The following is a 23,625-nucleotide window of genomic DNA, read 5'->3' on the forward strand; positions in this document are numbered from 1 at the left end:
TGGATGGCTTCCCTGATGATTTCTAACAAATATTTAAGAGAATTAACACCAATTCTTCACAAACTCTTCTAAAAATAGAAGATCAGGGAATATGTGCCAATTCACTTTTGTAAATCTTATCAGTAAGTATTACCTATTACCCAGATAGCAAAATTAGATGAAAAGAAAACTACAGGCAAATATGTCTTATGAATGTAGACACAAAAATCAATGATATACTACCAAAATAAATCCAGAAACATATAAACATATATATATACACACAATGACTACAATATATATATACATATATATGTATATATACACATATATACATATATATATATACACACAATGACTACAATATATATGTATATATATATATATAATAAGAATTATACACCATTATAAACTGGAATTTATCTAAGGCATGAATGATTGGTTTAATATGTAAAAATCAATGGAATACACTATATCAATAATATAAAGGATAAAATCTCACAAGCATCACAATAAACAGAGAAAGGTATTTTACAAAAGTCTATATCCTTTCATGATAAAACCTAAGAAATATAAGGGAAATTCTTGAACATGATAAAGTGCATACAAAATACAGACATGATGAGTGAGATGTGCAATGTTTGGGGGATGGACACGCTTGAAGCTCTTACTCGAGGGGGGAGGGGGCATGGGAAATATATGTAACCACAACACTTGTACCCTAATAATCTGCTAAAATAATAATAAAAAAACCCCAAATCCCATAACTGACATACTTAATATTGAAAAACTGAAACCCTCCTTTCAAGATCAGGAACAAGACAAGGATGTCCATGTTCACCACTTTTACTTTACAGGTGATTCTAGCAAACAAAGTTAGGCAATAAAAAGAAATAAAAGACATCCAGATTGGAAAGAAAGAAGTATAACTATCTGTATTTACAGAGAACATGATCATATGTGTGTGTGTGTGTGTATATAAGCATACCTCATTTTGTTATTACAGAAGATCTAGCAAGAACAATACATGATAAAACATGCACTTCGATGTTTATAGGAGCACAATTCACAATTTCAAACATATGGAAATAATCCAAGTGCCCATCAATAAATGAGTGGATTAATAAAATGTGGTATATGTATACGATGGAGTACTACTCAGCCACAAAAAAGCAATGGTGATCTAGCACCTCTTGTATTATTCTAGGTGGAGTTGGAGATGAGAATGGAGAAATAAGAATGGAGAAACAAGCAACCACATGTACTCACCATCACATTGGTACTAATTGATCAACACTTATGTGCACATATGGAAGTAACGTTCATCGGGTGGCGGGCAGAGGGCAGAGGGGAGAAGGGGATGGGTAAATTCACGTCTAATGGGTGTGGTGCACACTGTCTGGGGGATGGGCACTCTGTAGTGCAAAGGCAATATATATAACTTAAACATTTGTACAGTCATAATATTCTGAAATAAAAAAATAAAAAATTATAAAACAGAAATTACAACTATAGCTATCGAAAATAAGGAGGATATATTTACATTATTTCCAGGTTATATGATTGTTCCCTGAAAAATCCTATGTTAAATCTAAAAATTGTTAGAATTAGAATAAATAAGAATAAGATAGACATAGTTACATATAAAATCAATAGCTTGAATATGCCAAAATAAAAAAAATAATTAAAAAAAAATCAATAGCTTGCATTTAAATCACAAAATCTTATTAGAAAATATTATCAAAAATTTATTTTCTGCCTGACTATAGGTGCGGTGGCATGCGCCTGTAGTCCCAGCTACTCAGGAGGCTGAGATGGGAGGATCACTTGAGCCCAGGAATTCTGGGTTGTAGTTATTCGCTCTCTACACTCCTAATAAAGGTTTAATAACAAGAATCTATCTAGAACTTAAAAGAATAAACAAGAAAAAATCAAACAACCCCATCAAGAAATGGGCAATGGAAATGAACAAAAACTTCTCCAAAGAAGACAGAATAATGGCCTGTAAACATATAAAAAATGCTCAACATCTCTAATCATCAGAGAAATGCAAATCAAAACCACAATGAGATACCACCTAACCCCAGTGAGAATGGCCTGTATCAAGAAATCCCAAAACAACAAATGCTGGCGAGGATGTGGAGAGACAGGAACACTCTTACACTGCTGGTGAGACTGCAAATTAGTGCAACCTTTCTGGAAAAGAATTTGGAGATACCTCAAACAGCTAGAAATAGAAATTCCATTTGACTGAGCAATAGCATTGTTGGGCATCTACCCAAAAGAACATAAGACATTCTATTATAAAGACATCTGCACCCGAATGTTTATGGCAGCAAAATTCACTATTGCACAGTCATGGAAACAACCCAAGTGCCTGTCAATTCATGAGTGGATAATTAATATTTGGTATATGCTCACAATGGAATATTACTCAATTTTTTTTATTTTGGCATATGATGGGGGTACAGATTTTAAGGTTTCAATAAATGCCCTTTCCCCCTCCCCCCACAAGTCTGAGTCTCCAGCATGACCCTCCCCCAGACGGTGCACATCTCACTCATTATGTATGTATATACCCACCCCCCGCCCCCCTGCCCAATACCCTATTACTGTAGTACCTATGTGTCCACTTAGGTGCTGCTCAGTTAATACCAGTTTGCTAGTGAGTATATGTGGTTCTTGCTTTTCCATTCTTGGGATACTTCACTTAGTAGTATGGGTTCCAGCTCTAACCAGGAAAATATAAGATGTGCTATATCACCGTTGTTTCTTAGAGCTGAATAGTACTCCATGGTATACATATACTACATTTTATTAATCCGTTCTTGGATTGATGGGTACTTGGGCTGCTTCCACAGCCTTGCAATTATGAATTGTGCTGCTATAAACATTCGAGTGCAGGTGTCTTTTTTGTAGAGTGTCATTGGATCTTTTGGGGGAATGTTACTCAATTTTAAGAAACGACAGTGAGCTAGCACCGTTTATGCTATCCTGGATTAAGTTTAAGCCCGTTAAAAGCAAGGCAACACAAGATCTGGAAAATGGGCTACATATGTACTCGCCATCAAATTGGTACTGACTGATTAAAACTATGGTGCTGAAATGATGGTAGGGTTCACCAGGGATTTGGGGTGGGGAGACCCACATCTAACGGATGTGGCGAGCATTGTGTGTGTGTGGGGAAGGGATTACCTCTAACGCTTTTTAGGGAGAGGTAAAGATATACAATGTAACCAGAATGTCAAAAGAAAAAAAAAAAAAAACTGTTATCCGGAGGTGGGCAGATGGGAGGGGGGAAGAGGGGAAGGATGTATACTTACATAATGGGTGTGATGTGCACCACCTGGGGGTTAGACACGCTTGAAGCTCTGGCACGGCGGGGTGGGGAGGGGTGGCAGGGGCAATATATGTAACACTAACAATATTTTTACCCCCATAATATGAGGAAATAAAAGGAAAAAAATGTATTTTCGAAGGGTAGAAATAAAAAATTAAAAACCAAGATAAATTTACCCTACAAAACTTGGGAATTATGTGAAGAAAAGCAAAAAATCGAGAGCTATGAAATAAGACAGAGTCAGATCATAATTCTGGAGAGCAACATTGAATAGTTTTAAATTGTTAAATTACTTTCAAAATTATTTATTAATCCAATGTATTTTTTATTTCAACCCCTTGAAGAATTTATGTTGAAATATTATAAAAAGAATCATGTGGAGGAATAAACAGTGAGACTAGCCAAGAAAATTCTGAATAGGAAGAGTAATTACAGAGGCCTTGTCATATCACGTATTCTATAATAACTTTACTCCCCTCCCACCCTTGCCTAGTGTCAAACTAGAATAGCCAAAAAGATGTGGAGTTTATAAAAGAATAAATATCTGGATTAATGGAAAGAAATAGTCCAGCAGAAAAAAACCACCATGATTACCATCACCACCACCGCCACCACCAACAACAACAATAAAATGCTTGACTTTATAAAGAATTTTGAATATGACCAACATGACCTTACAGATTAGTGTGGAGAATAGAAGGATTATTCAGAAAATGCTGGAAGAATTAGTTGTATATTTGAAAAATAAATTTATACCCCAATTAGTTTCTTTTTTTAATTTATATTATTTTTTTTTATTTTAGCATATTATGGGAGTACAAGTGTTAAGGTTATGTATATTGCCCATGCCCCTCCTCCCGCCTTGAGTCAGAGCCTCAAGCCTGACCATCTCCCAAACTTTGCACATCTCACTCATTGTGTTTGTATATACCCATCCCCACCTCCCCCCGTATTTTCCTGGATACAGCTGGAAGCCCTTCTACTAAGTGAAGTATCTCAAGAATGGAAAAACAAGCACCACATGTACTCACCAGCAAATTGGTATTAACGGATCAACACCCCAATTAGACCACCCCAATTAGATTAATTAAATAGTTGAATATGCAAAACAAAAAAATTAAAGACTAGAAGAAAATAAAGGTGAATATTTATTTAATTTTAACTCGAGACTTTTTGAGTATAACTTAATGGAAGAAATCATAAATGAAAAGATTGATAAGTAAAACTTCAAAACATTAAAACCTGATGTACACCACCTGGGGTTTGGACACGCTTGAAGCTCTGGCACGGCGGGGGTGGGGAGGGGTGGCAGGGGCAATATATGTAACCTTAACAATATCTGTACCCCCATAATATAATGAAATAAAAGAAAAAAACCCTGCTGTACATAAAAAGTACCCCATAAATGTTTTTTGGCTGGGATTTACAGTGGAAGATTGATAGCAGTCAACTTATGTTTTTAAAAGTCACTGTGATGGCTTTGTTGAGAATGGATTTTAGAGAAGCAAGAGTCAAAGCAGATTTATTACTTTTAAAAAATTTTCTTCTCACCACATGTGTTACCATTGAACATATTGACTATTTAGTAGGGTATTACGATAGTTTATGTGATTCAGATTGAACTAGGAAGATAATGGAGAAAGTTAAAAGAGGTAAGATTTGGAGTACACTTTGAAGATAGATTACTATTTCCAGAACCTTGGCTGTGCAGATACTTAAGGAAATAGGATAAAAATTAGAGGGGTACTCAGGATCAGTGGAGGGTTGTTAAGATTTGATAAAGATATAGATATATTTATAGCCTAAGGGAAAGAGCCAAAAAAGAGTAAGATGTTGAAGATCAGGAAAGAGTAAATACACTCAATAGAGGATAGCATCAGAAGAAGTGATAATGGGATGGGACAAAAAATACTTGTGAGTGAATTAGCTGTGATTAGGAAGCATACTTTATTTTAAGAAATGGTCAAAAAAAATTAAAGGATAGGTACAGGATATCACTATGTTTGTAGATGGTAAATCAAAAAGATGAAGAAATCCATGACTAAAATCCCTCTATTTTCTTCATGGAGGGGCAAAGGGGCACCAGGGGCAAAAACATCTTCATGGAATTGTGACCTATACAGTCAGTCACACAAGGCCTCACACTCAGAAGGGGACATCTGCATTTGGAGTTTAATGTTCTATGGTCACTTTTTATTTATTTATTTTTTAATCAAAATATAATTATACATATTTATGGGGTACAATTTGATGTTTTGATACATATCTTTGTTGTATGAGGAAATTCATAATAATTTGACCTTTGAATTTGTTTTTTTTCCCTTTGGAGAATTGAGTCTTTTTTTCTTTTTTATTTCAGCGTATTATGGGGGTACAAATGTTTAAGTTATGTATAATTCCCTTGCCCCACTTGAGTCTGAGCTTTAAGTGTGTCCATCCCCCAGACTGTGAAATTGCACATATTAGGTGTGAATATACCCATCCCCTCCTCTCCCCTCCCATCTACCCAACAATCGATGAATGTTATTGCTATATGTGCACTTAAATGTTGATCAGTTAAAACCAATTTGATGGTGAGTACATGTGGTGCTTATTTTTCCATTCTTGGAATACTTCACTTAGTAGAATTGGTTCCAGCTCTATCCAGCATAATACAAGAGGTGCTAGATCACCATTGTTTTTGGTGCCTGAATAGAACTCCATGAAATCTAATGGGAAAATGGAGCATGTACTGGGGTCTTGGAGCACTGGCTCAGGTGTATCTCAGCTGACATGAGATTTCACCTCCTGCTGCCTCCCTGCTTCTCCAGGATTTATTCTTGGCTGGCATTTTCCTGCCCACACAAAGTTACTGCTGCTACTCTGTGTTCCTTGCAGAGGCTTGGTTGTGGGCATGGTGAGGATTGGAGTCATGTGTGCATGTCCTATTCCCTAAGTCATGTGATAGGGCCCGGGGTAACTGTGAATGTCTGTATTTGTCTCATGGGTATCCCATAACTGAGGGAGTGTGGCATTATATTGTATTTAAAAGAACATCATATCCAAAAAACTCTTTGTCCAAATCAATATCCCCAATCTTTTCCTTATGTTTCCTTCTAGTAGTTTTGTAGTTTTATAGTTTCAGACCTTCTGTTTAAGTCTTTAATCTATTTTGAGTTGATTTTTATATATAGTATAAGATAAGGTTCTGATTTCATTCTTCTACATGTGGATATCCAGTCACCAACAGTCATTTATTGAAGAGACTGTCTGTCCATTTCCTATTGTGTTATCTTGACACCTTGGTGAAATATTAGTTGACTTTACATGTGTGGATTTATTTCTGGGATATCTATTCTGTTCCATTGGTCTATATGTCTGTTTTTGTGCCAGTACCATGATGTTTTGATTGCTATAGCTTTCTAATAAATTTTGAGATCAAAATAATAGGCAATGAAAGCAAAAATGAATAAATGAGATTGTATTAAACTAAAAAGCTTCTGTACACCAAACAATCAACAGAGTAAAGAGAAAACCTAGGCACTGGGAGAAAATATTGGCAAATCATACATCTGATAAGGGGTTAATATCCAAAATATATAAGAAACTGATCATTCAATAGCAAGAAAACAAATGACCCAATTAAAAATGGGCAAAGGAATTGAATAGACATTTCTCAAAAGAAGACATACAAATGGCCAATAGGCATGTGAAAAAATCTTTAACATCAATAATCATCAGGAAAATGTAAATTAAAACAATGAAATATCACCTCACACCTATTAGAATGGCTGTTATCAAAAAGATAACAAGATAAAGAATGTTGGTGAGTATGTGGAGAAAGATAACAAATGTTATCAACAAAGAGATATCACCTTATACCTATTAAAGTGGCTGTTATCAAAAAGATAACAAGATAACAAATGTTGGCGGGTATGTGGAGAAAAGGGAACCCTTGTTCACTGTTGGTGGGGAGGTAAATCAATACAGTCATTATGGAAAACAGTATGGAGGTTCTTCCAAAAATCAAAAATAGAACTTCCATATGACTAAAAAAACACTGCTGGGTATATATTGAAACGAAATGAAATCAGTGTCTCGAAGAGTTATCTGAACTCCCATGTTTATTGCAGCATTATTCACTATATCCAAGATATGGAATCAACCTAAGTGTCCAGGAATGGATGAATGGATAAAGAAAATGTGGCATATATACACAATGGAATACCATTCAGCCTTTAAAAAGAAGTAAATCCTGTTATTTGGGACAACATGGATGAACCTGGAGGACATTACCATAAGTGAAGCTAGGCACAGAAAGACAAATACTCCATGATCTCATATATATGTGGAATGTAACAAAATCACACTCATAGAAGCAGAGAGTAAATGGTGGTTGCCATGGGCTAGAGGTTAGGGGATGGAAAGATGTTGGTGAAAAGATGAAACATTTCAATTAAATAGGAAAAATAAATTCAGAAGAACTATTGTATAGCATGATGGCTGTAGTTAATAACAATGTATTGCATATTTGAAAATTACTAAGAGAGTACATTTTAAAAATCTTTTATTTTATTTTATCATTTGAGACAAGGTCCCATTATTGCTCAGGCTGGTCTTGAACTCTTGGGCTTAAGCAATTCTCCCATTTCAGTCTTCCAAGTAGCTAGGACTAAAGTCACATGCTACCTTATTCAAATTAGATTTTAAATGTTTCACCACATGCAAAAACATTATAAGTATGTGAGGTTATGGCTATGTTAATTAGCTTGATTTAGCTATTCCACAATGTGTGTGTGTATCAAAATATCATGTAGTATGCCATAAATATGTATAATTTTATCTGTCAATTAAAAAATTAAAAAAGAGCAGCCGAAGTTGAGACAAAGACTGAAGAAGGAAAAAAATACTTTTTTCCTCCTTTTTGAACAAGAGACCCTACATTTTCATTTTACACTGGGCCCTGCAAATTTTGTAGTGGGCTATTAAGAGGGTAGTTAAGGTATAGGATAATGCCTCAAAAAAATGGGAACTAACACTGTTTATGAACTTGGATTGGCATTAATTTACATTGTTATGTGTCATCTATCTAGAAGCATTCAGCATCAATTTATCCATTACTGGTGATTTCAGAACAAGTGTGATAGAAATACAATACTGAAATTAAGGAAGCAGCCTTTTTGTGATTAATAAGGCTTATTTTAATGGAACAGCCATTAAGAAATGACTCTTTGAAAGCATTGACCCTAGCACCAAAAGAGAGTCCTTAAACATCTGCAGTATTCATGTAGTATACACTTAGCATTTAGTTTTTCAAGGCTATTTGGTTTAGATATTTCTTTATCTCTGCACTGACTGTTCCCAATTATAGGGAAATGAAGGATGTAGATTCTTTTCTGTCTTTTGTGATTATTTGTTTGGGCACTATCAGTGATTTTGCATTAGGCATAGTTGAAAATAAAAATAGCATTTCATAGTAAATTTCAGTCCCTTTCTCAAAGACCCAGGGAAGAAGCTCAATCATAAGATCAGAAAGATTTGTTTGGATCCAGAAACTCAATGACTCATTTGAAATATATATTTTCCTTTTAATCTTAAACTGAAAAGCTCCACTAAGATCACAAACTTTCCTTGCTTGAATGAAGCAGCAGTATTTTGAGAGGAGGTAAGTATAAACATTAATTTAGATCTTGCAAGCTAACATTAGCTTTTGTTTTTTGTTTGAGGCCATGTATTCGTTTTACTTCACCCGTAGTCCCTTTAGATTGGGGAAGATAGGGGTATAAAAATGCAATTTCTCAGTGATGTTACTCTGACTTACATTATTATGTGGTTAGCAGTTTGGCCAGCAATGTGTTCAGTGACCTGTCTGATCCCCTGTGCACACATGCCTTCTTTCTTTCTTTTCTATAAAGACATTAGTTTCCATTACTCGAGACCAAGAACATTATCAAATGGGAAGTGTTTAGTGCCTCGGAGAAGCAATTTTTTGGTCTCACTTGAGTTGTTAGAGAATAGGTCTGCATCTCAAAAATCTGACCTTTTCCAAGGAGAACAGTAGTTTAAGAGACTGATAAGTTGAATACTCACTGCCTTAAGCTACTTGCTGCAACAATATACAATTCATAAATGAATGCAACATAGTAAGTTTGTCCCAAATGTAGGGTCTTTGATCTCATCCCTCTACCAACTGCAGATTCATCTATTGTTCCTGCTTTAGGACAAATAAGTGGAGCTGCAACACAGGATATAAAGAATTTAATGTCAAGACAAACTTGACTATAGTTTTCCTCCAACCCTTTATCTTAGTTCAATTAATTAACTGAGTCTCTACCTTGTCTTTGAGGCTTTTCTGTACTGATGAGCTACCAAGTAATGAAGAGATGGCGACCTTACCTTGTTCCTGCCCATTCTGACCCCAAACTGCATTGCTATAACTGAAGCCCTGTTACCAGCTACCAGTTACCAGACTTTCTTTGGTGCCACCTGCCAGCTTAGATCTCTGAATTCTGCTCTTAAACTCTCTGTGGTTGTGCTCTGTACGTGTGTTGGAAAACTCTTTGATCCATTGTCATCACTATGTCAACAGTTTATCTATACCATATGGCTGTTACTGTATTGAGTTAGAGACCATGTTTCTTCTGCCTGGCAGGATCTATTCCCATTATGTAACAATCAGTTCCCCAGAATTTGCAGCACCCCAGGTTAACTTTTGAAACAGATTAACCCAATGTCCTACTTTTGTTAATTGTTTGGCTCCTAGTTCCGTCTCAGGAAAACATAGAATGCTACACAGGAGTATCATCCAAAAACTGTACATCTAGACTCTTTGAACTTGTAGGACATAAGAAAACCATACGTTTTTAATCATGAAGATGTTTATAAGGGGAGCATAGATGAAAATCAGTATTATGAGAAAGGTAGAGAAAAAGAATTTTGCAAGTTTAGAAGAGAGAAGTAGTTAGAAATGTTTCAGTCAGTCGGAGACAACAGAAAACAATTAGACCTATCTTAAGCAAAAAAAGAGAGAATTTGTTATCAAGAGGTAGCTCCTGGTACTCAAGGGTATGAATGCAGCTCACCTTGATGGAGGGACTCTATTGTCATCTCTCACATTTGTTTCTATTTACACATCTTCATTCTCTGAAGACAAGCTTTCTCAGCTTTTAGGATGATACAACAGAAAATATGATCTTTTAAAAAACAAATATGCATTTCATCATGTGACTCTCTGCTTTAAAACCCTTCAATTGATTCTCATAGAACTTAGAATAAAACGTAAAGTCCTTAACATGCTCTACAAAGCCCCATATTATCTGATCCCTCCCTACCTCTCCAATATCATTTCCTAGCACTCCTTTCTCCCCCCATTAATGTTGAAGGTTAGACTAACTGCTTCGAAGTGTTTACATTTTATATTTCTCTTACTCTTTCTGAAATTATGCTGTTCATGAATGTGTCTGGTTACTGTCCAATACTTTCTCAGTTGTGAACTGTAAGAGAGCTAAGACATTGCCTGTCCTTTGCACTCTTGTAGCTTCAGTATCTAGAATTATGTGTAGCACATACTAAGGACTCAATAAACATTTGCTAAGTCAATTTTAAAAGGGCAGGATGATTGAACATTGAGAATTAGACATCATCAGAACAACCTGGCATTAAGGAGAAAAAAGGGGCATAAACAATAAATAGAAAATCATTAGCTCACATTTTTTGAATAATTAATGTCTAGCACTATTCAAAGAACTTTACCTGTGTTAACTCATTTAGTCTTCTCAACAATGTTGTGAGGTAGATGCTACTATAATTCACATTTTAAATTTGTGGAAGGCATGGCATGAAAATGTTTAAGGGGCTTATCCAAGGGCAAACAGCTAGTAAAAGAGAAAGCCAAAATTCTAGATATAGACCTAGGTAGTCTGAGTCCACACACAGTACACATAATCAATTATGCATACTGCCTGCCTTGGTTGCACAGCAGCACAGGTATAAAACAAACTTGATTCTGATGCAAATTCTCCTTTATATATTCTCAAGCTAGAGTTATATCTAAGGCTTGAATATATGAGTCCTAACTTAAAGGTTAGAATGAGTAAGTATACCCAAGGGCAAATCCAAATGTGTGAAAGGTGGGAGCCAAGCTGTTCTCAACACGGATAAATAAGGCTCAAAAATGGAATTCACCAACTTTAGGAATAGTGAGTGAGCTCACTGGAAAAAATGTGATGATAGATTTCATTTTACTGTCTCCGATTGGTGATCTTTCATAAAGAGACAGCACTGAGACTTTAAAAATCACTGTACAAGGTCACATTCAACCACTTCTTCATATTATACTTTGTTTTAAAGTAGGGCAATGTTAAATTCTTGTGCATTTATAAATATTCATCTAACCCGTGGAACATTATTTTTCATGTAAAGCAAAATAGGTGTTACAAAAGAACTACTGTAATATATAAATGTTGAAATTACTCTGCTATTCAACAAATCTCAGACCAGAAAAAATAGTACGGTCAGATGAAAGAGATATAGAGCCATCCATTAAGAGAAAATGTAAAGGGAAATCTTGACTCTTACTATATGAAATGTTGAATAATTTTTTTTTCAGTGTGTGTTGTTTGCCACAAGATGGCAGCTAAGCAATTGTCATTTCAATATGGCAAATGTAGGTAGGCAGTTTCGTGCAGAACTCCTTTCTCTCATTAATGAAGTACAAATCAAAATTCAAAATTTGCTTCTAATAATATACAAATTTATAAAAACCATGGTACGTAGTACTTTGCCATCAAATATATAGACTTCTATGATTTTTATGAGTTTATAAGACTTTGAATTATTGGGAAGATGGTATTGTTAGTCAAGGAAAGTCCTGGATAAGGCTTATGAAAGTAGAATTAAACAAACACAAGCTGTCTAAATAAGATGTACCAGTATCTAAGAGAAGAATGAAAATGGATAGTTTGGATGAGAGAACCAGACTTCTTTACAGCTAATTGATTATTCCAGTAATGCTACTCAATCTGGTTGTTGAATCAGTGGTTCAGGAAACTGCATCAATCATTAAGAGAGTCAAACAATCAGAAAAAAAAAGCTATTTTAGAAACGTTGTTCAGGCACAAAACATTGCTCCTTTGAGCTTGACCTCCTCCATGAAGTCCTTTCTCACCTCCTCTGAATTCCTGTCACAACTGCTGCCCAAAACACTCACTTTGGGATTTAAGCATGCCTGGACCTACTGTGTAGTCTGTATTTTCTGTGTTTATTTTAAAAAAATAGATTATAAGGTAAGAATTGTATTTTACTTTTTTGCTAAACCTGTGGCTCAACCAGGACAGTGCTTAGTTGCACAATAGTCAGAGTAGCATGGGCAATATAGTACAGTAGTTAAGAGTGTGTACCTTGGAGCCACACTGCATTGATTTATATCTCATCTTTGTGTCACCTTATGTAGGTTATTTAACTCTTTGAGCCTTAATTTCCTCAAAGGTAAAATGATTACCAGTTAATATGAGTAAGACAATTAAAATGGTGTCTGATGTGAAGTAAGTTCTTTATTAGTCATTGCTATCAATGATTTTTGTGTTGGAGGTGCCCCTAATATGAGGGCCCTGGGCTGCCTCCTGGTAGAGTGAGTTAACTCGATACTAGGAAATCAACTGTTCTCTACTGGTAAGGCCTTTGGCCACAATCTTGATGAATGATGTTTCCTTAAGAGGAAGAAAAAGTTTAGTCATAAGTACTTGAAAGTCCCACAGCCTGTTCTATGAGGAGTAGTTTCTCTTGTCATACTTCCTGAAAGGACGTTTTCTCCATGCTGGCATTTATAAAGTTGGTGCACCACCTCCTTTTGAGATGGAGAACCCTGCTCTTTAAGGATGAAGTCAATTGTCCTGTGATATGATTAGCTCTGTTCACATGCTGCTCTAGTATTGTCTACTGGACTAAGTCTTGTCCCAGCTATAGGAAGGGTTGTGGGGGAGGTGGTGGAGGTGTGGTGGTAATGGAAAGTAATTAATATTCCTTGAAATTTACTATATATTAAGCCTTGTGGTAGGTGCTTTCATATATAGTTTCCCATGTAATCATCACGATTACTGGTCAGATTTTAGAGCCAAGGAATCTGAGACTGAACAGGCAATGTCTCAAGATCATACAGCTGCTGTTTATTATATAACATCATACAATCATGGATAATATATGATGCTGGGTTTTATTGATTTATTTATTAAGCAACGCCAGCCTGAGAATTTAAATTTTTAAAAAAAAAATTTTTGGAACTAGGATTTTAATCCAGATCTTTAGCTAGGACACATGTAATTCTTCTTGAATACCTTATATATGACCACAGGAAAGATCAGGGCTCTCATCCTATTCTAGTCAATGATGCCAGCAACTCCAACATTACTTAGCATAAAGTATTTGTTCAGGGAATGCCTCTTAATGGCTAATCTTATCAATTTGCTCTGTAATGAGTTTCTATCACCACCCACCCTCACTGCTACAAATATGTACATAGGAGCAAGAATTTTGTATCCATTCTCATGTGTTGATCTCTCTACTTGATCACTGGCCTTTATTGCCACAACAATATTGTTCTTTCTGGAGCTCTTGCTTAGCTGACTCTAGGCTAGTGGATGCTTTTACACATGGGCTCACCTTTAATTCTGTCAATGCCTTTCCTCCGTCCTTGTGGTCCTTTACTTAAACTTGCAAGGAAGCAGATAATTCTTCCCCAATGGACAACACAATGGTTCCACACATAGAGAGTTTGATGCTTCCTTCTCAGTGTTCCCACTGTACATTTTTCTGCTTATACTGAAGGATTTAGATATACAAACAAATTTTAAGGTTGTCAGATTTCGCAAATAAAGAGTACATATATGTCCCAAATATGTAAGAGACATACTTCTACTAAAATATTATTCATTGTTCATCTGAAATTGAACTCTAATTGGGTATCCTGAATTTTTTTCTGGCAACTCTGAAATTTGGAATTCATTTTAATATGCTTCTCTCTCCCCTCTTTCTTTTCTCACTTCCTCCCAATGTAATCTCATTCTCACTAATACATATGGAGGTAGAGGGTATCCTCAGCTCCTACCACAGTGCCTACATACAATAGGTGCTCAAATATTGAAAGGAAAAAATAGTTTCTAGACGATTTCAAATTAGTTCAATAGATTGCATGCTATAAGGTATTAGTGTCCATTATCTAAAGAACTGGTAGATGAGGAACCGCTAATCTCCATCAATAGCTGTGACTTACACTTGGAAGAATGAATCAGTCATTACTCAGCAAATTAATTTGGTCAATATTAGATAAATTATTCTCACAGTGTGAGTCTGAGGAACATAAATCATGTTGAGTTAGTTAATTTCCATTTTCACCTCTGGAGAGTTTTTGGTCTGAGAGAAGTGGGTCTATCCAAGTTCTTTCCTCTTCCCCTCAAATAAAATATTAATAATACACACGCAACAGATTTACCTCAGTTATCAACTGACATTGCTGTCTGTTTTGATTGGAATTGTCCTGTTAAAGTCACCAATCTACACTCTGTACCATTCTCTTTCCACCCCACTCTTACTGTCTCAAGATGGATCCAAGCATACTGAAATGAGAAGGAAAATATCTAAAAGTTTCTTCTTTATTTGTTTTGCACATGACTCACCAGCTGTGGTAAACAATTTGTGTTAATGAAAAAATTTACATTTACATATATCTAATTGCTTCTAAAAATATCTTCTCTTTCTGAAACATGATGGCTAGTGTTAGAATTATTTCCAAATTGGAAAAGAAAAGCATTTTTAGGAATAGAGCCATTTTTTACCTTCAGAGTTATAACTACCCCTGAGAAGAACTTACACTGATAATTATGAAATCAATTTGTACTTTCATTGATGGAAAATATCTCAAATAGACATGGTCTTCAATAGACATCTTGCTGAAGATCTAGAGATAAGCTTATCTGTGGAGCTGCACTGGGTCTTTCCAAAAAATAATTAGCTAAATTTGTGCAGCATTTATAGTTTTATCACTCTTAACAAAACTTAAAACTCCATTTTAAACCTACTAATGTAATAGCTACTCTTCAGTTGAATATTAAAAGCCACATACACAACTTGGAAGCAACAATTATAATGTACTGTGGCTTCAACTTCTGTAGAGGAATGTGCCTCATCTTTACCAAATGGCGAAACTTCACAGAGTAAGTATTTATTTCAAAGAAAATGATTTTATTTTTAATACATTTACAATTGCTTTCTCGTCATCAATATTCTCTGGTCTGCCCCAGAGGATGGTCACCAGGATGTAAACAAGCAAATTCCCACAATGCAAAGTCTCCAGACAGTTTCCATTAGCTACTATTGCTCAACCAACTCACCTGTAGAAGAGGGATGATGGCTACCTACTTTGTGTACAGAACCATGCTAGGCACTGATGACAATACAAAGACGGATGATTTGGGTATTGACCTAAAGTAGCTCACATGCATATTGGGGACATGTAGCATATATTATCATGTTAAATATATGGTTCAGACAGGATGTCCACAAATTTTTCACAATTTTCAATGACCATATCCTAATACACTGTGTTTGTGACATGCATTACAAGTCATTTATTATAATTTTCACATTGTTGAATGTTGTAAATAATTAACTTAAACTTTGTTTACACTCCTGCTTCTACCATTTTCAAACATTTAACTTTTGTTTTGGGAGAGAGAAAGAAATATGTTAGTCATGTAAATATGGCACCCAGTGACTCCTTATCCAGTGTGCAAGTAGGCTTTCTGGACCCCATGTCCAGGTTTTGTACAGATGTCTAGAGTGTACAAGGCATTAGAAAAGGAGAAATGGAGTGCAGGGGCAGAAGCAGAGGTCTAGATAGATTCTTGCTTATATCATTGTGAAAATATATCTCCAGGAATTATATTCCCATGTTTTCACTTTTCTTTCTTGGGCCTCTCTTGGATCCAGGCCTTACACGTAAATAAGACAAAAACTGCTAATTACTTCCCAGTTACCTTTAGACTACACTCAATCCTGGAATGAGCACAGCACAAAGAGTAAAAGATAGCAAGTGAATAGAAGGGGCCAGAACTGAACTTAAGCATGGTGTGTCTCTGAAACATTTGTGGCTTTTGTATGTAGTAAATACTTCTACCCCAGGCATGGTTCTGGGTGTGTGTGTGTGTCTGTGTATGTGTGGGAGATGTGGAAATGGAGGGAAGACCTACATCAGAATTACTTGCTTCCCTCTCTTGTAGTTATAGAAGTTGTTGGAATTACAACTTTATGTATTCCAGAAAGAACAAAAGCACCTTATGTTTGCAGAGGCAATATTTTCTGAGAGGACCATAAAGGATCCTATAATAGTACTATTTGAACAGGGCAGGAAATCTCTTCTTTTTTCATAATAAATTGAGCCTCAGAGGGGTCAGAGTTTTGCCCAAAGCCACACATCTTGTAGAACATGTCTGCTCAGCATCTTTCTTTCTGCATCCACATCAGTACTGGAACAAATGGTCATTCTTCTGCCACTGCTGCTTTGCTTCTCCTCCTAGCGCTCTCTGTCTTTTCCTGACTTTATTGACCACACCTATAATTCACTTTGCTGACATTGGCAGACATCCAGGTCTGAGATAATAGCTAACAATGAGGTCTCTTTGTTCACACAGGTCTTTTTGCATATGGTATTAGTGAGGCACCTTCCTTCACTTCTCTTGGACGTAAGTAGAGTACCTTTTTGAAACAAGGGATTTCCCCATCTTTCCCCTTTCCGGATTGTAGCAAGGAATAGTAGTGGAGACAGTTCACCTTCTCAAGGCCACCAAGTATTGCTAACTTCATGACCACTGCCCTTGGGATTTTCCTCACCTCAGTCTGGTCTTGCAGTGTGAGTCACATAAAAGCAGAAGTTGTAGCCGGTGCTTCAAGATGAGCCAGCACTTGAATACAGATGGCATCTTTTCTTAAACTTTGAATGGCAGGCTGCCTGGGACTCCTTGGCAGGTGCTCCATTAACCTTTGTGCAACTTTCGTTGCTCCTCCCTGATCAGCTCACAAAAGTGGTCAAGAAAGCCTTGTTTTGTTTTTGTTTTGTCTTCTCAAGTTTGGAACACCTGTACATGTCTGAAATGTGAAAGTCACCTCTGTCTTCTTCAGCTTTAACTTTTGGAAATATGATTTAATATTTTATAGAGATTCAAAGCCTCTATTTGAATATCATCTCTGACTTCTATCTTATTCCATCCAGTCTATTGTAGCACAATACATACGTATACCTAGTTTAATTTCAATTAATGTTTAGATCTGCTTTCCTGAAGGTGAATATGGCAATTTTTCAGTGCACAAGAAAGAATGTCTATTGCTAGAAGGGACAAGAGTGGGAGTTGGGAGACACTAGGGATGAGGAGTCAGTAGAAAGCCTAATGGATAAAGTGCCTCTGCCTGGCTTCTATCTATACTCCCAGAGTTTAAAAAATTCTGTCCTTCTTAAGAGATTGATTTGTACTCCCATGCTCCTAATTTTTAATTTACTACATAGTAAGCATGATATGTGTCTCCCTTTTGTATTAAGAAGCCCATTCTGTTTTAAACATATGTAGAAATCTTGGTAAGATAGGGCTGTCTCCAATTCCCATGCTAATACCCAGGCTGGTAAGTTTTTATCTTAGGATTCTGGGACTGCCTCTTTTGACATTGGAATAGAGAAGTCCTGATGCATCCATAGCAAATAACATGGACAGGTGAATGTGTGTTGAGGTGATTCTTAGCCAGAATATGAACTCATTAGTCAGAACCCTATTGCCTCTGGACAAAGATGGATCCAAGTGGGATCACCCAGAAACTCTGAATTGCATGGCAACATGATGACTCAATGAGAGCATTTTGAGTTTTGGAGCCAACTTTTGGGAACCTGGGCACCAAAGCTGGGTGAAGGCTGAAGTCCCAGCATTTGTGAGCCAAGGCAGTCATTTAGTATGTGCGTTTTGTTGGCTACGGTAAAATGTTGATGGTGGCATCATGCTACCTTTCTCTTCTAATTGGCAGGGAAAAGCATCAAGGAACAATTAAATATCACTGAGCCAGTTTGGAACTTGCCGAGCAGGAGTTGCCCAAAAGTGTGGAGAAGAAAGAAGACAATGTTTCACTCAATTTATTCTCTGGTATGTTACTGTAAGTCCTAGTGAGCAATATCTGGGTGGTGGCATAGAAATGGATTGTTTGGGTTGACATATGGTACTTGGAAATACAGTGAGACTCCTTCAACTTAAAATTGAGTCAACATTCATTAAAGACAATTGTAGAATCAGGCATCCCTTTTTTGGCAAACAAAATCTGTGCCACTGCCATAGGGTTGTTAAATAAATACACCTGCCCTGCTGGAGAATGAAGTAGATCTGGATGGATTGCCAGGCTTCTGACTAATTTATCAGATGATAGGGCTGACAGGGGAGGATCATGACTAAATGGAAAGACAGAATACAGAGATATGGGGCTTTGTGCACGCTGACAGGCCCACTAACTAAAGCATTTGTTTTGCAAGCAACAACTTTAGTTGGTTCTATTTTAGCCCAAATGTTTGCTTTAAAAAATGAACTGCTCTTCACTGAATCATGTTTAAGAAATATAATAACGTTGAATTTATTGTAATTACAATAGACTTCTTTCTATATGGGAGCTATTAAAATACACAGGTATTTTCAAAATATTTCTGCTTCACTTTCAGTAGGAAAATACTCCCGATGAAACACAGAATTTTGCCCACTTCAAATATGAATGTAAGTGGGATTGCATTTGGATGATGGTGAAGGGGGTGTTTCTTTCTATTTTAAATACTTCTTTTATGTTTACATTTCTTTAATAAGAATGTACTATACTTGTAGTTTATCTAAATAAATACATGTAGATATAGATGCAAAAAAAGTGACACAGAGTCAATAAGTGTAGTGGTTAGCAGCATGGGATTTGAAATATGCCAGATCTTAGTTCATCTTTCACCTCTACTATTTACTAATTGTATGGCTTTAGGCAAGTTACCTAACCTCATTCATAAAATGAAGATAATAATACCTACTGTGAAGGATTGCTGAAAGATCATGGTAATGTATGTAAAGTTTTTAGATAGTGCTTAACATAGAAATGTACCCAATTAATGTTACCTATTATTTATATTATCATTTGTATGGTGCTTTATACTTTCTAAGTTCTTTAAAATGTTATTTTATTCAAATATCATAATTATCCTGAAAAGAAGCCAAAACCAAAGGGAGAGTTTCCAAGAATGTTGGCACTTTTTCATAATGGAATGATCCTCGATGTAGATATGCACTCCCATTCAGATGCTTGTCTTTTCTGTTTCCAAATTTGTCCAATGAGATCTTGGTCCTTATACTCAATAGTTAGCAAGTTGTAACATATGATTTTCGGAATGGTGACCACTGAACTCCCTTGTCATTATCCAGAATACAGAGATGATAGATAAGCTACCTTTAAAGTATCTTAATGTTTCTGAAGAAAGTAAAGATCAATTTGAATCAAGAAGTTTTAGACATCTATGAAAAGAAAGCTCAAAGTCAGCCTCGCTAGTAGATACCTAAAGAGTCATTCTGAGAAAGCAGATATAAGGGTCATTTTAAATTGCATTCACAGAAACATATATTGACTCAGATCTAAAAATCATGCAAAAAATGCTCTGATAACATTAAACAAAGAAAACTCTAGGAAAGGCAGTAGCTATCTTTCTATTTATGATGTTTATGGATTTAGGTTTTATACATTTACTCTTTTTCACTTTTTGCCTTCAAGAAGACTTCCTCCTGGCATACCCTTTTTACAGATTTCATTTGTGGACAAGGACTTGGATTAGGCTGGTGTTACTCTAAGCATCACCTGGAGGGCTTATTAAAACAAAGATTGGGGGGCCTCAGTCCTAGATTTTCTGATTCATTAGGGAACTGCAGTACTAATATGTTCCCAGGTGATGCTGATGTTGCTTGTTCAAGAGCTATACTTCATGAAGCCCTGAATTCAAATCGGGAAAGGTCACGGAAATTTTGTATTTATAGCTGATTAAAGAATGGAATCTAACATTTATTCACCTACAGCATGAAGAGTGTGTTTCCATCTACCTCAGACTAATCACAGAAGAGGTTTAGGTCTTTTGTTTCCTTTTTCCTGGATCCAGCTGGCCGTACTGAGAAACATATCCACAATCCCCTCTATGTATCATAGGGAATTGTCAGAAAAGTGGCTTTTTCTTTCCTGTCTTCCAAAATGCCTCCATAAATAGTCCAATGAAGAGTTCTTGAGAAGTTATCTGGTGAAGCTTGAAATATTCCAGGAGAACATGCTTTAAAATATTCAGAATATATACTCCCGCCTTTCAGAAATCTATGTTCAAAGATATGTCCCCAGAGGATGCTGTCAAGGTCTAAATCAACAAAATGAATTATCTTTTAATTACATAGTGAGTTGATAAATATAGGGGGGCTGTATACACTAATGGTTTTCAACCTGTGGGCTATAACTTCTGGGCACCACAAGATTATCTGTTGGTAGATGCTATCATCACTAGTAAAATATTTATTCATTTGAAAATATTACTAAATTTATTTAAACATTTTGTCACGTAGTTTTTCATCTAATGGATACCAAAAGCACAAGTATTGTGACATGAAAAAGGGATCCTAATATTTTAAAAGTTTGAGGGATCACCAGTCTATTCCTAATTTCTCAGTTCACAGGTAAGAAAAAAAATGCTTATAATTGAATAAGGTAAAATGGAGCCGATGGCATAACATTAACAATATATTAATAATTTCCTCATAGGGTTGATATGAGCATTAGAAGAGTTGCTATATGCAAAATAGTTAGAAATGTGCATAACACATAGCAAGTGCTATTTAAATATTTATTAAATAAATAAAATGATTTGAAGACCTGTGTTCTTCCTATAGTATTTTATTTTTTGAGACAGAATCTTACTCTGTTGGCCCAGTTAGAGTGCAGTGGTGTCATCATAGCTCAGTGCAGCTTCAAACTCCTGGGCTCAAGGGATCCTCTTGCCTCAGCCCCCCAGGTAGCTAGGACTACAGGTGTGTGCCACTGTGCCCAGCTAATTTTCCTATTTTAAATAGACATATGGTCTTGCTCTTGCTCAGACTAGTCTTGAACTCCTAACCTCAAGCAATCCTCCTGCCCTGGCCTCCCAGAATGCTAGGATTACAGTTGTGAGCCACTGTGCCAGCCATTCCTCCTATACTATTAAACTGATCTGTAATATCAACAGTTATATCCCTGCTTTATTTTCCTGATGATCTTCTCTATCCAAGCAACCCTTTCCAATACCTTTTATTTTCCTTTTGGTTTCCCTCTTCTGTCTAGTTAATACCTTCAATTCTACTTTACATTCTACTTTCCCTTACATGAAATTTATTGCTCATGTAGGAAAGCACAAATAACAGACAGAATAACAGAGACAGAAAAATAAAAAAGCAACAAAAGCAGAAATATGAGGCCATGTGGCCTGGAAAAGATGGAGAGAATGTCCTAAGTTTTTAATTTTCTTGTTCCTATCCTCTCAGTGTTATTTTCTATTATGAAGATCCATATGATACACCTATATGCTTTCAGTCAATACTCTCATTTGTTTGTTTTCTGTCCTTTGCAATAAAATGGTGCCTCAAAGTACATTCATAATTGAACACCAAATTTTCCAGTAATTTTTAAATTATATGTAAGTAATACTTACCAAGGCAATAACTTTGGAAGGTTTGAGGGGCATTAGATAAATTTTATTACTTAAAAAGTTGTGCTTAACAAGGGAAGAAAATGCAGCAATCTACTTTTATTAAGTACCTACTATGTACCTCATATTACCCAATGTCTTCTTTCTATGTTGTTTTAACTTCTTTTATGTGAATTTCATTTCTTTCTAGACAGGACTGAATAATAATCACCAAAGGGGTATTCAAGAAGATGAATTCATTCTGTTGCACTCACGATAATTTTCTTAGTCCCACACATGTGGATATTACATGAAACAATTTGAGGGAAGCCAGGATACGGTGTATGACAAATAATCAATAGTCTATATCTGGCCCTTTTGTTACAACAGAGGGTTCTGTTCATTGTCTATGGTGAATGTATCTTGCTCTTGCTCTGTAAACCTATATTATCTTTCCTTAATAAACTTTGTTTCATGCTCGCCTTGCTTTTGGTGTGTCTGGTCATTCTTCAGCCAAGAGCACACCAAGAACCAAGAACAGACAACTATGACCTGATAGGTTTCTTATAAAAGGATGAGTTCACACCCACCCCAAATAGTCTATAACCATTTAATGAATTAATGACGATTTCAACAGAATAATGGCTTGGCAAATGGGACCTTAAGCCATTTATCAGTCTGGAGAATATTTATTTTAATATCTACTGTGTTGGACACTCTGCTAGATGCTTGGGATATAGCATAAACAAATTAGATAAAGTTCTAGGACTTCATGGTGTTTCCATTCTAGTAAGGGGTGACAGACAACAAAAAATATATAAATATACTAGATACTGATAGCTTCTATGAAGAACAGTAAATTAGAGTAAAGGGATTTAAAATGACAGAGGTGGAGATACTATTTTATAAAGGGTAGTGAGGGGAAGCCTGTCTGAGGAAGGGACATTAGAGCGACCTGAATGAAGTAAAGGAGTGAGCTATGAAAGTGTCTTGGGGTAAAGCCTTTCAGTTAGAAGGACAAGCAAAGTCAAAGATCCTGAGGTCTGCATGAAGTATTTGAAAAACAGCATGAAGATCAGTGTGGGTGATGAAGACTAAATAATGAATGAAGAAATGAATGATAGGAGAGGAAGTAAACAGGTTAACAAAGGAAAGTTCAAGTAAAGCCTTATAGACCATAGGGGGACTTTGGATTTTATTGTAAGCAAGATGAGACTTTAGCAATACCAAAAAAATAGACATTTGGACAATGTCTTGAATTCACTATTTGAATTTACATAATCATTTATGACATTAATTCTGAAAATTTCATTATCATAAATATTCTATTTTTATTCTCCTCCTCCCCAAAAGAAAATTCTTGACAAAACTTGTTTTTAACTTTTAGTTAGTTAAATCATTTACTGAGAGTGAATAAAACAGATACCATTTTCCCTTGAATGGTTGCAGTTATATTTCTGGTATTTCATTTGCTTACTGTCTTTTCTGACACTTGTTTGTTTTTTCCCACAGTATAGCACAAACTGAAGAGCTTACAGAACATAACTGGAATTTCTTTTCCTAGGCGATGCCAACTCTGTTTTGTTTTTTC

This window comes from Microcebus murinus, chromosome X (assembly GCF_040939455.1).
Source record: "Microcebus murinus isolate Inina chromosome X, M.murinus_Inina_mat1.0, whole genome shotgun sequence".
Classification (NCBI taxonomy): Eukaryota; Metazoa; Chordata; class Mammalia; order Primates; family Cheirogaleidae; genus Microcebus; species Microcebus murinus.